The 15,886-nt window shown below is 40.0% G+C and overlaps 1 long non-coding RNA gene across 1 annotated transcript; it reads left to right on the forward strand.

Annotated features, from left to right (window-relative positions):
• The first annotated feature begins 808 nt into the window (after window positions 1-808).
• LOC133707377 (uncharacterized) lies at window positions 809-2,466 on the forward strand. Its single transcript, XR_009845090.1, has 2 exons — window positions 809-1,511; window positions 2,084-2,466. It is a non-coding gene; the product is annotated as an uncharacterized LOC133707377 (long non-coding RNA).
• Window positions 2,467-15,886: the final 13,420 nt, after the last annotated feature.

Here is a 15,886-nt window from a genome sequence, read left to right on the forward strand (position 1 = left end):
ACGGCAGGGCTCGTCAGTGGTGTGGCTAAGCGATGACGTGTAAACGCGCTTCAAATCGAAATTCTGCTGATGATGCTGCTGCTTCGCGCGGTTTTCTTGAGCAATAATTTCCTCCGAAGCTCCGTGCAATAAGTACACGAGGGTCAAAACTCTTCTTTCTTTGTTTTTTATTTGAGGAGAGAAAGAAAATTACAACATAAAATTCTTTGGGCAATCAAAATTTAAAATATTAAAGCAAAGGGCAGAAAGAACCGCTTTTGAAATAGAGTTGAACCAAATCTTTAAACGAGGGAGATTATTATGACTAACAGAAGTGAAAGCATCTGCAGAAATTTTTTTACGTGAATATCTTTTATATGTTGAAATACCATAAAACCAAATTATTAGAAAGGTAAACAAGTAAGCCGAACATAACAGAAAAAAAATAATTTTTTTTAAAAAAAACCTGCATAAACTGTATTTTACCCAAATTCTTTAGGTAACTTCTTCACTCCTAAATTCATGGGGTATGTGAATATTTTTAGTATATTATAGTTGAAGTCATAATAGGCTATTATAGCAGGACAAGAAAATCAAAACAAGCTTGCGGTTTTCTTGAGCAATAATTTACCTCTCATGCAAGAAAAGCATATAGAATAAATGTACCACGGTCAATACTCAATACTCCTCGGAGTAACGGGCCCACGGAGGCTACAAACGGCCAATGTAGTACAGGACAAAGGACAAAGGACAAAGGGGGACAAACGGCCAAGCTAAAGACCTAACGACAACTTGTTGGACCGGAATTGTAAGTAACAGAGTAGCTGACCAAAACAAAGCCTAACCCAGATGTTGACTGAAAAGATGCAACAGAAGATGAGAAGAAGTTACCATCTAGAACAGTTTGAGGAGACCAATCAAACGACACGAAAACGAGTAAAACCCGGCTTTTAAGTAACCAGTAAAATCCTGGGGGAACCCATGGCACCTAGAAAGAAGACAAACTAGGACCAGAATATAAATGTAAAAGGAGCATGTGTTTTTTTTAATTAATTGGGATCTCCAGATTCTGAGAATCATTCACAATTACACGGCAAGATCTGGTCTGCATATACGGAGCTTTTATGTTACTATTATTGTTTTTTTTTTCCTTCAATTATCAAGGGAAAATAACAACACGGAAATCTTTTGAGTCTTTCAGAGCTTGGTTTGGTGGTATCTGGTAAGGAGCAAACTGAAAATTTTGATCTTGGGAAGAACATTCAAACCCCAAATATTAAAGCTTGGTTGGGTGGTTACGTACTGTTAATTGTAGCCAAGTAGCAGATTTGAGAGAGAATCTTCCACTAACACCTAACTATTCTTAATGTTTCTGGCAGTATCTTGATCAAGGTAAAGAAGCAATCTATCTATTGTCCATGGCTTGGGTGATACACTCACTAACAGATCGAGGATTTCCAACATATATAGAGGCCCTTCTGTGGATCATTCAGTGGTAAATGAAAGATTTATCCAATTCTGTAGGTCCAAAGGTATTACAGCAATAATTGCAATAATCCAGCAATATCTTCTCATTTTGATCACGTAAATTCTTTCCGTACAATAGTTTTTCATACACCATATTATTGACTGCTTGTTTTTATACCCCATACATATCTAATGCTGGGAACTTAAAGGAAAATTTAGATGGAACTCTTGAAACTTGATGGTAGAAGTTAGAATTGATATATATGTTAAAAACAAAACAAAACCAAACCACTTAATGAAGCCAACATATCTACGTGTCTTGAATCATTGATCAGATATGTATGGGGCTCCGCTGCTTCTGTCCGAACATGTCTTGGAATTTGTCTGCACATTTAAAATCAGAATGTTTCGAAGTGATTGTATGATGACCAAATATTCTTCTCCATCATAATCTCGATCCTTTGAAAAATGTTGTCTAATAATGCACGATACATCCCTTATCTACCTCAATAATGCATGATGAACGTGCTTCATTCAAAGTAGTAATCCCTCCTCTTAGTAAATGTTCTTATGCGCTACTCACCTCTATAAAAACATTAAGTAATATTTACATCAATATCTATGTATGTCAAGGCAGGACTTTCAGCTGTCAAAGTAGGACTTCAATGATCCATTCTCCAGTAAACATGCTAAACATGCTTGATCTGAAGAGGCATCCTGGTCAGCGCTAGCAATTGGTATCTGGAAGTCGAACTACTATTCATACAATTTGAGATCAAGACGTAGTCTCCATTTTTTTTTTTTTTCAAAATAGAGCTTGCAAGTATGGAAAAGCTTACATTTTTATGGCATGCCATGCCTTAAAACTTTTCAAGGATTGATGCTAGCTTATCTTAAGACCTAACCCCGGTGTAGTTATTTGTCAATTCTACTTCGGACAAAGTTTTTTGAGGTCACACATTTTGATTCCCTGAGTCAGTTGTAAGCTATTGAAATAATTAAAAATCAATAGTTTTTTTTTTTGGTCAAACATACTTATAATCAAGGAGTCTATAATGGTCTCGTTAAACCCTGTCAGACATAGACATTGGTAATGGAAAGAGTACCACACTCAATTTTCAAATTCAAACAACTATAATATTCAATTTTTTATATATTTTGCAAGGATGCGAATGAGCCATTTAGACCTCATTTCCCATCATAAGGTAGCAAATTATCTTTTTCATGAAATTTTTCTTGGATAACTAAAACAAAGAAACTATTAGATTAAATACCAGTAATTATTATAGAAAATTAAACAGTAGCATAAGACCAAAGATGTAAACACAGAAAACCCACATTCAAATAGATTTATAAAAATAAGAACACGAGTCCAGGCCCAAAAACCAAATGAAGCAGGCCTGACTCCGAATTTTAATGGAAATTGACCAAAATGTTTGGTTTGATGAAAAATTTACGTGCATGTCACTGAGTGAATCCAATACTTAACACCCAAAACAGAACCCCAAAACCGAAACGCCAAAACCCAGAGCTCAAATGCTACTCAATCATGGCGGTCGTTAGCGAAGCTCTATAATCGGTAAAAGCGACGGAGCCAAAGCAGTAGTAGAGGTCAAAATCGACATAGATTAGGGCTTTGAGTTTGAATCAGACCTGGTGAGGTTTGGGGTTGGTAGAAGCGCGGCGTAGGATATCGACGAGTGGGACCACGAAGGCGAGGGTTTTGCCGGAGCCGGCGGCGGGGTCGACGTCCTTAAAAGCTGCATAGTAAGGGGATTGTGGCGGCTTGAATTGGAGGGCAGAATTCGAAGCCGCCTTCGATTAGGGCTTGGAGGACCGAAGCAGTAGCAGCTAGCTCGAATCTGGCTTCAATGGAGGTCGATAAGGTAAGCCCTTACTCTTCTATCGCTCTTATTCTATGTAAATTTCCTATATTCATTATCTTGTTTGTTGCAATTTCATTTCTGTAAATTGCACTCTCTACTAGCTGAGAATAAACAATATAGGTTGTTCAATTAGTGTCTCGTGGTTTTTGTTGATTATGAATATGTTTCGATCTTTATTGTTGATTGCTTCTGTCTCGTGGTTTTTGTTGATTATGAATATGTTTCGATCTTTATTGTTGATAGCTTCTATCTTGTGGTTTTTGTTGATTATGAATATGTTTTGATCTTTATTGTTGATTGCTTCTGCTTCATGGAAAATCGCAGTAGAAGAGGAAATCCTTGGTTTATCTTATTGTTGATTGCTACTGCTACTGCTTCCTTGGGCTTGGGTTTTGATCTGTTTAGTCTTGCTACTACTACTGCTATTGTTCCTGCTCCTGCTACTGCTACTGCAAATGAAGCTGCTACAGAACCAAAGACACGTTTAGCGATAAAGAAGAAGAAGAAGTTTGACGAAGAGCTCTGAGATTCTCTCTTAGCAACGTGTAACAGAAAGAGAATTTTTTTTTTTCTTTAAGAAGTAACATAAAGGGATTAGAAGTTAAAAGAAGTAGTTAAGGGTAAAAAAGTAAATTAACTCATGACAGGTGGCAAGTGGAGAGAAGATTGTCCTTATTTGTAAGATTTAGTCCTTATTGTTGTAGAGAAACTGAAATTGAGAGAAATTCGCTGTGTCTTCTCATTGATAATAGGGGTCTCTTTATACAGAGGATTACAATGCATAGAATCTCAATCATACAAGAAAAGTAATCTTACATTGAATAGGAATCTAGATCCTTCTAATTTAACCCTATTACCACTAGGTCAAGTAACCTAGAGTTTGGGCTAAACACAAATTAGGTTTTACTTGAACACTCCCCCTTGTGTTTGCCCAAACACGGTGCTTCTCTCGTTGCCTCATTAAAAACATTGCCTTGTAACAAAAACCCAGTGGGACAAAAATAACCTCGGTCGAAGGGGAAAAAGAGCACAACACACCCTTCACGTTTCGAGACCATACATGTAGACATCTCCCCCTGATGTCTGCATCTCCCCCTGATGACTACGGTCATGGGAGTTTGGATAACTTCCGCAAATGATGCTACCAACATGTTTCTCGAAAGTGGAATTTAGGCACTAAGTCTCGAAAGTGGAATTTAGGCAATGACTTAGTGAGCAAGTCTGCCACACTGTCCTCATATCAAACCTAATTCATTTTGATCTTGAGGAGAGTCTGTTGTTGCTGATTATCCTTGGTGTTGTCGCTTTTGATGTAGCCTTGCTTCATTTGTGTAGGCTCATTTGTGGTAGACTTCAAACCACAACTTTTCGAACATGCGTAATTATGGATCCAATCCATATACATTCACGAACCATTTCGTGAAGAGCAATGATCTCTGCATTGTTCGAAGATATAGCGACTAGGGTCTATTTCTGTAGGCCTCCAAGATATCACTGTCTTTACCCATGGTGAACAATTAACCAGTTTGGGAATGACCTTTGTATGGGTCAGAGAGATACCCAATATCAGCAAAACCTTCCAAAACACATGTCGTTTTGGGATGGGGATAATGGACGCAGGCCAGTGTTGGCGGCATTCCTGGTGTGTGATGAGTTTGAATCCATCGTCTCTATGTAGGGATAGAACAAGCCCATATCAATCGTACATCTCAAGTACTGAAGGATATCTTTTACACCAATCTAATGGCGTCGCGTTGGTGCAGAGCTATATCTTAGCTAACAAGTTCATGGTAAATGAGATGTCCGGTCTTGTGCATTGAGCTAGGTACAATAATGCTCCTATTGTACTTAACTAGGGCATTTCTGCCCCTAGTGCATCTTCGTCATCATCCTTCGAACGAAGAGAATCCTTTTCAGGATCAAGACTACGGATGATCATGGGGGTGCTTGAAGGTTTGACCTTGTCAAAATGCCTAAGCATCTATCAACACGATGCTCAAGTTCCAAACCGAGACATAATCGTGTTCTCTCATAATCCTTCATCTCAAAATCGGATTTCAAGTGTTCAGCGGTTTCCCTTAACTCTTTAAGAGCTTCTAATGAAGATCATGTCCAACATGAACCGTGATAGAATCCGAAACTTGTTATGGAAACGCGTGGGCATATTCCTTCCCAATCAAGTAGTCACTTTAGTGAGCGTTTCAACCTCTTTGTAAACGCGCTCCGTGGTCATAGAGCTACTTGACTTGGGTAAATGAAGTTCACCATGAACCTTCATGTATATTTTGTATCTAGATCCCTATACAGATACGTAGTGACAACATTTGTAAGCTGCATGTTCAGTTATTCGGAAACTACCAAACTGAAAGGGTAGTGGAATGCAATGACATCCATTACGAAAGAATATGTCTCATCGTAGTCGATTCCAGGGCGTTTTATGAGAAGCCTTGCGCCATAAGGCGAGATTACCATATCTTTTTCTCACTACGCTTTCTAACGAAGACCCATTAGTCAATAGGTTTTATGTCAGGAGGTGTTGGCATCACTGGCTCAAAAACCTTCCTCTTCGTTAGAGAATCCAACTTAACATGGATCGCATTTTTCCATTTAGGCCAGATTTCTCTACGTTGGCATTCATTCATCAACGGAGCGTGGTTCGATATCATCTGACTCAACAAACTCATGCGCAACTACATCATCAATTATGATGGAGTTTCTATCCCACGTCTCATGTACTCTAGTGTAAGTTTCATAGAGCTCTATATTCTCAGGAATAGGTTCTGACGTTGAGGCGTCCCCCAACGATAACTATAACCCGGAAGATACTCATGAGACGGATTTTGAGTGTCGATGATCAAAGGATTGCAATGTGCCAAAGTATCATTCGAAACCCACGGGCCTTCCATGCATCCTAGCTGGGGCCATGGCCTGTAACGCCAGAGTGCCACTCTCTTTGGCGTTGGGGCCATGCCTACCTCCGTGTAGGGTGGAGCTACATCCTCTCGTAGGGACGTCCTTCCTTGCAGGCATGTTTGCAGCATATTTGTGTGATCTCGTCACTTTAGTAGGGATCGAGATGAGACATAATGGGGACAGACCACGACAATTCTTGTTGTTCCTGCTGAACATTTGTGTTCTTATCTCCACCTAATGATGGGAAGACTGTCTCATCAAAGTGACATCCGCAAATCTAGCGGTAAGGAGATCGCCTAGCAAGGGCATGAAGTGGCGGACGATTGTTGGAGTCTCAAATCCAACGTAGTTGCCCATTCGTCTGTGAGGACCCATCATAGAGCACTGTGGCGGCGCAATTGGCATATAAATGGCACACTCAAAGATGCGTAAGTACGATACTTGTACCCAGTTACTAGCTGTAACGTAGAGGTAGATTGAGTGGCGGTGGGTCGTAGACGAATTAGCATAGCTGCATGCGATATTGCATCATCCCAAGCGGATATAAGGTGGTTGGTGAGCATTACCAATGTCCGGACTACCATCGAAGTCGTTTCCGCGAGACCATTTGGGTGTGCTCATGGGAATATGATGTCCAACATCAGTCCCAAATGCAATAACCATCGAAAGTCTTCGATGTAAACTCACTAGCATAGTCAAATCTAATTGACTGAATAGGATGATTCGGGGAGTGAGCCCGTTGTCATTTGATGTGTGCTAGGAGTGTTTCATAAGCAGCATTACAAGTGGACAATGGCACAACACGTGACCAGCGTGTTTGCATGTCAACCAACATCGTGAGATATTTAAACGTCCGCAAGTTGGTTGAATCAGTCCAGAGAATCCCTACGGATTCTATGTAAGAACATAATGAGTATTTTCATATCTTTTGCATAGGACGGTCTCAGTCCTAGTTTCCCTAAGGAACGGGCTTTGTAAAACGAGCGAGAGGCTTAAGAAGCAACCAATGAGAATTTTGGTTAGGCCTGAGCGTCTGAAATGCTATTCTGAAGCAAGTTGGTGATTGCAGCATCACCTGGGGCGCCATCACCATGATGGACGCCATCCATGGCGTCATGGATAGGGACTACGCCAGCCCTAGGCTGATGGTGGACGGAGGCGGTGCCCTAGGCAGCAGCGTTAGTCACACTTAGTCTAGGAATCAACTTTTGATTCATGCTTCATTTCGCTCGAGAGAAAAGATGTCCGTGTGAAGTCTTTTGTAGACGGATCATCATATCATGACTAGGATGATCTATATGTTGTGAAAAAGCCAATATGTGTCTAAATCCAAGAGATCTTCTCTCATAACTTTTATTGGATTAATAGCTCGAATAGTGACATAGAGTCCACTAGAGAGACACATAAACTTCTCTAAGATGCGCCTTTGTTCGCAATCATTAAAGGTATTGCAAAGGAATTCATTTCCGTTCTCTACATGCATTTTCGCATGGAATTCGTTGGCTATTCATAGGGTACGATTTGCCCTAAGAGCGTAGAGAGTTTCTGTGATAGCTGTAATCAAGGTGCCATTTGGCAAGTGGAACTTGGGCTATTCCATGTCCTTGAATTAATACTGATGGCCCAGCCATCGTAGTCACAAAGTCATATGCTCAGAATCAAAATGGAGTCATAATGGAAAGAACTCGAAATTTTATTCATAAGCCAACAGAGTACATCATTGTCTCTTAACCATTTAGGAGAATCTAATCCAAATGCTAGCTAATGCAAAACAATGGTAGTCGTCTAACTTCTTTCGGTAATTCCAAAATAAATGTGACCAGGTGAGTAGAGAGATGTCGGTGGAGCAAGGTTCGCTTAAGTACCACTAATCTCATAACCTTCCTAGACATCACACTTACTTTGGGTGAGCCTACTTTGAAGAAAGACTAAACCATTGGCATTTACTACAAAGTATATGGCAATTGCCTATTACATCTCTTGGAAAAATAAAGACTTAAACAGAATTGATGATCTATTGATCCCAGCCAGATTTATAGTCTTCAACCCTTCACTCTAGATCATCTTCTTGATCTTCTTGTTCCACAGAGTGAGCTTCTCTTGCTTCACAATATGCTTTGTAGGCGGTGACAAGTTCTTCACGAGCTCTACAAATGTGTGCCCAATGATCAGACACTCCACATCGAGATCATACATCTCTTTGCTCGAACTCCATTGATTGAGGCGCTTTGAAAGCGTCATTTAGATGGCTCTTAGTGTTGGTGGCGCCACCAACATGGCCAGAGGCGTTGCCTCCCTCTCTCTTTCCACGTTTACCTCTTCAGTTCCGTGTTCGCCTATTTTGGCGGTTACTTTCCCAAGTAGAGCGATTATATGGACCAGAATGTCCAGAAGTATCCCTAAGATTAGGGTTTCGCTCTTGGCGCCCTCTCTTAGAGGTGCGACTATAATTGGATTCCGGAATATGCTCTGTTTCCACGGATCTCTAATTATAGTTCTTCACAAAGATATTGTCATGCTTTTCAGCGACATTCATAGCTCCAATGAGCTCATGAAACCTTGTGATCCGTCTTGCATTAACATCGATTTGATAGTTCTTAGCAATCATCAATGCAGAGACGGGGAAGGTAGAGAGAGTCTTCTCAATCAACATCGCATCTATGATCCCTTTACCACAGAATTCCATTAAGGATTTAATGTGAAGTGCTTCCGAGTTATAGTCAAGAACTGACTTGAAATCACAGAAGCGGAGGCTATGCCATCTCACTTCTAGGTCAGGAAGCAAGGAGTCACGGACGTTGCCAAATCTTTCTTCGAGTGAGACCCACAACCTTCTGGGGTCTTCTTCATTCATACACTCGTACTGGAGCGAATCATCCATATGACGAGTCATTAGGATGATGGCTTTCGCCTTATTTGCCTCTAAGGCTGCTCTATTTGCTTCCAAAGCTTGAGCTTGCTCAACAGTTAGCACGTCCTGGCTAGGCTCGAGAATCATATCCAGGATTCCATCAGCCTTGAGATGCTGGCGGATATCACGAACCCACCTGTGATATCCAGAGCCAGTTGTTCCCAATGGAGCAAAGTCCAATTTGTTCAGGTTACTCATCCTGAAAGAGAACAAGAAATTAGGGTTAGTTTCGGAGCGAAATAGGCTACCACGAAAACATATGAAATTTCTGAGCATAATCGCTTCCAAGAAATTAGGAATTTCCGAGCGTAGTCGCTTCCAAGAAATTTGATTCCAAGAGATATTGGATTAGATCGAAACAATGACGTAAGTGGTCGGTCATAAATTCTCTACAAACTCTAAGTTTGGAGATCTCAACAAGCTCTAAGCTTGGAGTGAGCACGAACCCCCACAGTTCGGCTTAATTTGATCTCCCCTATAATGAAGAAAGGGGGGTAGAAGAAGGGAGGTTGCAAGTCCCAGAAAAAGAAGAGAAATTGAATTAAAAAACTCTAAAAAACGGGAACGTTTAGTAAAAAATACATTGAAATAGGTCGCCGGAAAATTTGGTCGGAAAAAGACGCCGGAAAAAGTGCCCGGAAATGGCCGGAAAAGTGGCCGGCGGTCGTTGACCTGTTGACTGTTGATCGGCGTTGACCAGGGGCTGACCGAGCTGACGTGGCAGTGGTCCAGTGCTGACGTGGCAGAGGGTCCTAGAGCTGACGTCAGCGGCTTCTGGGCTTGGGTCAGTGGGCTTCTGGGCCTTATTTCTTCTTCTGGGCTGGGCCTTCTTTTCTTCTCTCTTTCTTCTTCTTTTCTTCTTCTGCCGGATGATTCAGACGTCCGGTTCAGTGAGTTTTAGACCGGTTTTCAGTGTTTTTCTTCCGGTTATTGAAACTTCAGATCAAGAGGCTTCTGCTATCAAAATTTGGTGGGAATTGGATGTCCGGAAGATGGTGAACCGGTGGCATATGTGATGCGGGTTGTATGGAGCTTCCGGTGGCCGGTTCGGTAGATTTTCGGCCAGTTCTTGGGGTGGCGCCGCCGGTTCTAGACTCCTGGGATCGAGTTCTTCAATGTGTGAGGTGGAGGCAGAAAAGGCTTCAACGTTTTGTATTCGGATTCAAGGTTTTTAGCTTCTTGAATCAGGGTTTGGCTATTTGTTTCAGGGTTAGGGCTTCGTGCTGATAACGTGTTGTAGAGAAACTGAAATTGAGAGAAATTCCCTGTGTCTTCTCATTGATAATAGGGGCCTCTTTATATAGAGGATTACAATGCATAGAATCTCAATCATACAAGGAAAGTAATCTTACATTGAATAGGAATCTAGATTCTTCTAATTTAACCATATTACCACTAGGTCAAGTAACCTAGAGTTTGGGCTAAACACAAATTAGGTTTTACTTGAACACTTATATGTTTAATTCAATTTTTAAAGGATGTATCTGTTAAGTCATCTTTTGTCAATAACTTATGTGTAATTTGTTATAATTATTAAGTATTAACAAAACAAAAGCAGAAATAATAATTGAGTTATAAGTTTAGTCGAGAAATTCTTACATAGGGCAAACATACCACGTGGCGGTAGGGCAGCCCAATCATAACCTAAAAAATTTTAAGTGTATTCTGAAACTATCCTTACTTATTAAAATGAAATACATAAAATACCCCCTTGCATCTTCACTGATTGGGCAGCCCTTCCAGCTACTTGGTACGTTTGCCCTACGTAAGAATTTCTCAGTTCGGTAATATTTATTAATTTTTTTTCATTTTGCAAAAAGGATATTAATATTGATAATGTGGTAATATGATAGGTACCAAGTCGGAGAAAATCAGCTGTCCCCAAATCCCCTGTGCCAATTCTGGTACTTGCTTAGTTTATTACCACGTATCCTTGTATCTAACCGAGCTCTAACACCATCAAAAATAATTTTAAAAAGAAAATTAACAACTCGATTCCCTTGAATATATTGGTATCTTGGAGAATTACCGAGCCGTGCTGCATCTCAGGCTGTTTCTACATATGAAAATTTACCTTTTCTTTCCTTCTCCTCTTTTCATTTCTTTGAAAAAAAAAATTTGTAGAGCTTCAATTACTACAGGACCCATCTTCTTCAAAAAAGATGTCAAGAACCCAGAACCTCTTTTGCAGTCGTTCTTATATAACTCAGATGGCGGCACACCAGATGCAATCAATATTTCTTGCTTATTTGTTTCTTCCTTAGATTCTGGGTTGCAGAGGTTCTGATTGGTTTTCACCCATTCAAACTTGTTTTGGTTCAACATGTATAAAAAAGATTATCTCTCTATTGTCCAAGATAAAAGCAAGCTTAACCTCAACTGATTGATTCAAAACCTTCTTCTGTTTCAAGGACAGATTTAAAATCATTAGCATTCATTCTCTTTGCTTCGATTTTGGTGATGGAGACAACAAAACATGAAATTCTGGAAAGATGATTAATCAGAGGGTGATAAAAAAAACGAATCCAAAATTTAGAGAAGGCACCGAGGTTCCAAATTAAGGCGCTGAAAAAAGATCAGGTTTATGGTTGTTTTGGATTCATTCAAGAGTTGAGAGAAAAAATGGTTTCCGGGTTTTATCATAAACCTATTATTCTAGTGCAATGAATAACGATTCAACTTTCGAATTAGTTTTGATCAGATCAACTTCGTTGGTTTTGATAATTACTCGATGATTTTATCAATCACTATTATTCTAGGGGTGGTAGAAAAGATACCGAGTTTTGAAAGAGCAAGAAAAGAAGATGAATTCCCAGAAGAGCTGAAGAGAGGAACACGACCTGCGTATTGTTAATAGAAAAAAAAAAAATTAATAGATGTAACGGCGTTAACACCTCTAAGTTAATGAGGACATGTGTCACAATTTAGAGCGTGTGACAGAACTGGCACAGAGGATTTGGGAACAGCTAATTTCTTCCGGTACCAAGTGACATGAAAAATAAAGACCCTCTAGTAATAATATCACAAGGTTAGCAACTACTCATACATAGTAGATTAATGACAAATGAGGATTTCTATTGAAACCTCCAAATTTGCTCATTTGACCTCTATATCTTTTAAATTATTGAATTACATATATATATCCTCTTGTAAAATGACAATTATAGACAATGAATTATAATCAACTAATATATATTTTCTTTACAAATCTCTCCGCCTAATTTTAACACAAATTAAAGAATAAGAAATTGTTCTGAACTTTTATTGAGTTCCTAGTATAGACTTCGTTCAAGGTTTGGTTGGAGGATGAGTTTTGGGTGGGAAATGATGGTTTTTTTTTTTCTTCTTCTGTCTTCATGAGCTGTGTATTTCTTTCTTTGTTTTGTTTTGTTTGTTTGTTTTTTTTTTTTTGTGTTCCGAGTTTTTTTTTTTAATTTATTTCAATTTCTGTAAGCTTTCATTTTTTTTTAATAACCTTTCATTTTTTATAAGGGTTAGAAACATAGGAATCATTTTCAAACCCTTTGATTTATGACTGCTTGATCAATTTATGTGTTATGACTGTTCGATTCATGATTTAAAGTTCTAGATATTTATTTTGGGCATTTTTTAGGTTTGCAGGCAAAAAAGAACAAAAAAAAAAAAAAAAAGGAATGGATGTGTAGTTAGTGAATTAGAGGTATAGTGAGTATTTTATTTTTTTGTATATGAATAATATAACTAAGGTTATTTGAGGAATTCAAAAGGAGGTTTAGTGAGTAAATTTTTGTATTTAAAAGCTCAAAGGAGGTGTAGAGAGTATGAGAGGTCAAATGAGCAAATTTGGAGGTCTCAATAGAAATTCTCATGACAAATTGATCAATAAAATGTGGTAGCCTAATCAACTCCTTATATTCTCATCTACTCGAAAAAAACTCCTTATCTTCTCATACCAAAACCTGCAATGTTTCGAGGGAAGGTCTTGAATGAGTACAAAAACGCAGGCGACATGAGTTCCAAGCCTGCATAAGAAGTCCACCAAATTTTGGATCCAATGCAAAGCCCAAAATCAAGAATAGACCTTACCACCGCCTTGCCAACCATCGGTATCAAAGACTCAAAGTGAGACGATCACAAAAACTCCATGCTAGTGAGACTCGTCGCCACGACGCCACCCACAGAAGACTAGAGCCTTTGAGGCGAGCCCACCAAGAGACACGAGTGAGAAGGTGATAAGTGAGATATGTGATGTGCTCAGACCTCAGAACGAAGCAACAAAAACCCAAAAAGAAAGCGGAAATCAGAGGCTCCTGTCTTCATTCCCCAATTCATCCCTAAATCTCTCCCAATAAGATCGGGGATCCATTGGGACCCGCCCGGTGGATATTTAGACAATGCTTCACACAATTTGGTTCCCTAAATTAATTGTTAGTTATTAAAAAAAAAAAAAAGTTAAATTGTTTTTTTTTTTTTGATGAAAATTTTTCATGGATAACTAAAAACAAATTATTTGTAAGTTAATGAATATATATAGGGGCCGTGACCACTTATCCAAATTTGGATCAATATACTCCCACTTACTCCACTAAGAGTTTTTTATTCTCATTTACCCAATTTAATATTTAAGTACAATTTTGCCATTAACTCAATTATTTAATTACATGTGCATATCCTTGTCTCTCTCCACTCTCCCCGATCTGTTCTTTCTCTCTCATCCCCCATTCTCCGATCTCTCTCTCTCTCTCTCCCTCTCTGTGGCAGCGTGCTGGGCGTGCGCAGGCGGGGTGGCGCTGGGATGGGCAGGCGTTGGGCTGCGCAAGACGTGGGTGTGCTGTGTTGCGCAGGCGGCGGGGCAGGGCTGCCGGATTCTGCAGCGATCTGTGTTGGGATCTACGCGGGTTGGCCGGCGCGGGAGTGCTGGCCGCGTGGGTAAGAGGACGATGGGATGCTGCTGTGCGAGCAAGAGGGGGACTAGGCGTGGGTGGAGGCTAGATCAAAGGCTGGGAGGCTCCGGTGAGGAGGCTGGATCGAAGGCTGGAATGCAGGCGGTTGGGATCGGTGTTGCAGGTGGTTGGTGCTGCAGATGACTCCGGTGAAGGGGAGGCGGTGCTGCAGTTCCTTATGGGTTGGCGGGGACGAAGGACGATCTGGTGGGTAGGCCGCCGTGAAGAAATTATTATTATTATTATTATTATTATTATTATTAAATATGTAAAATTGAACATATAAATTGATCAATTGTGCCTGAAGTGTATTTATTTTGATTTTGGGAGTTTATGCAATTCACCGATGGGCAATAATATGATTATTGGATGACAATAATATGAGTATTGGGGGCAATAATATGTATATAAATTGATCAATTGTGCCTGTAGTGTATTCATTTTGGTTTTGGGAGTTTATGCAATTCATTGGAGGGCAATAATATGATTGTTGGAGGCAATAATATGAGTATTGGGGAGCAATAATATGATTACTGGGGGGCAATAATATGGTTACTGGGTATTATTAGGGGGCAATAAATTCAGACGCCGGAATCCGGTCAGCAGTCCGGTAGCCGGATTCCAGTCATCGGTCGCCGGAGTCCGCGGCCGGCCACTGGTCACCGAAGCACAGCAATGTGGTGGATGACTTTTCTCTCTAAGTGAGAAAGAAGGAGAGGGCAAAAAAGTCCCAAAAATAAATAAAAAGAATAAAAAAAGAATTAACTGGGTATTAGGGAAATAATCTCTTAGAGTGTTTTGGGTAAATGGGGTTAAAAAACTGTTAGTGGAGCAAGTGGACAATTTTTAAGTTGAAATTGGGTAAATGATCATTTCCCCATATATATATAATTAAGGTAAGCTTTTTTCACCTAGCCGCACAAACCTTTTCGACCCAGCCGCTTCTGTTCCGGCATATCAAGCCAGAGCTCGTCCGGTGGTGGCCTGCATCAGTGTGGTCTTTGGCTGCGTTGATTTGTGGCGCTGCTGCCGGACGAGTGATGTTTACAGGCCTTATCTTTGGCTCTTTGGGTTTGCTGGACATGGAGGTTTGGTAGTGGTTGGTCAGCACATCCAATTTCGCTAGCAGCAAGAGCGATTGCGGCACCAGATTTCAGAAACGGTGGTGGCGGCTTCACGAGACGATGTCACATATCAGCATCTTGACCGCTCAGTTTTTAGGTCTCTATGCATAGATCACTTATGCAAATTTTCAGCCAAATTGATAATGGTTAAGGTACCGAACTAGATCAAATTAATAGACAAACCGAATTTGTCCAACGTGAACTGTTCATATTCATAATAATAAATCACGATTATAAATATCCAAAAAATCATCAATTTGGCTGAAAATATAACTACTCATATTATACAACCAAGCCAGTGTACATTACTAGACTGGAAAAAATATGCCTGAAATGAGAGAAGACTACTTCCCCACAAATGTATTTTGCAACCGGCTTCTTGTCGACTCCTCCTCCGACAAACCTAGAAACTGGACCCCCATTTTGCAAGATGCTCTAATAGCGTGCACCGCGAAAACCACCCCAAGAATGTTGATAGTCAAATTGATATATCTTCCATATTGTGTTTTATACGAATCGATAACACCTCCAAGAATGAATTGACACTGAGCCAATCAACAGATGATAGTTTCCTCATGGTAACCAGTTGTCTTTGCGACCTTTTCCAACCAAGAAGCTAGAGGAAGTTATGGAGTTGTACCCACACTTTCAAGAAACAAAGAGGGTCCGTGTGCAAATCAAAAA

This window comes from Rosa rugosa, chromosome 4 (assembly GCF_958449725.1).
Source record: "Rosa rugosa chromosome 4, drRosRugo1.1, whole genome shotgun sequence".
Lineage (NCBI taxonomy): Eukaryota > Viridiplantae > Streptophyta > Magnoliopsida > Rosales > Rosaceae > Rosa > Rosa rugosa.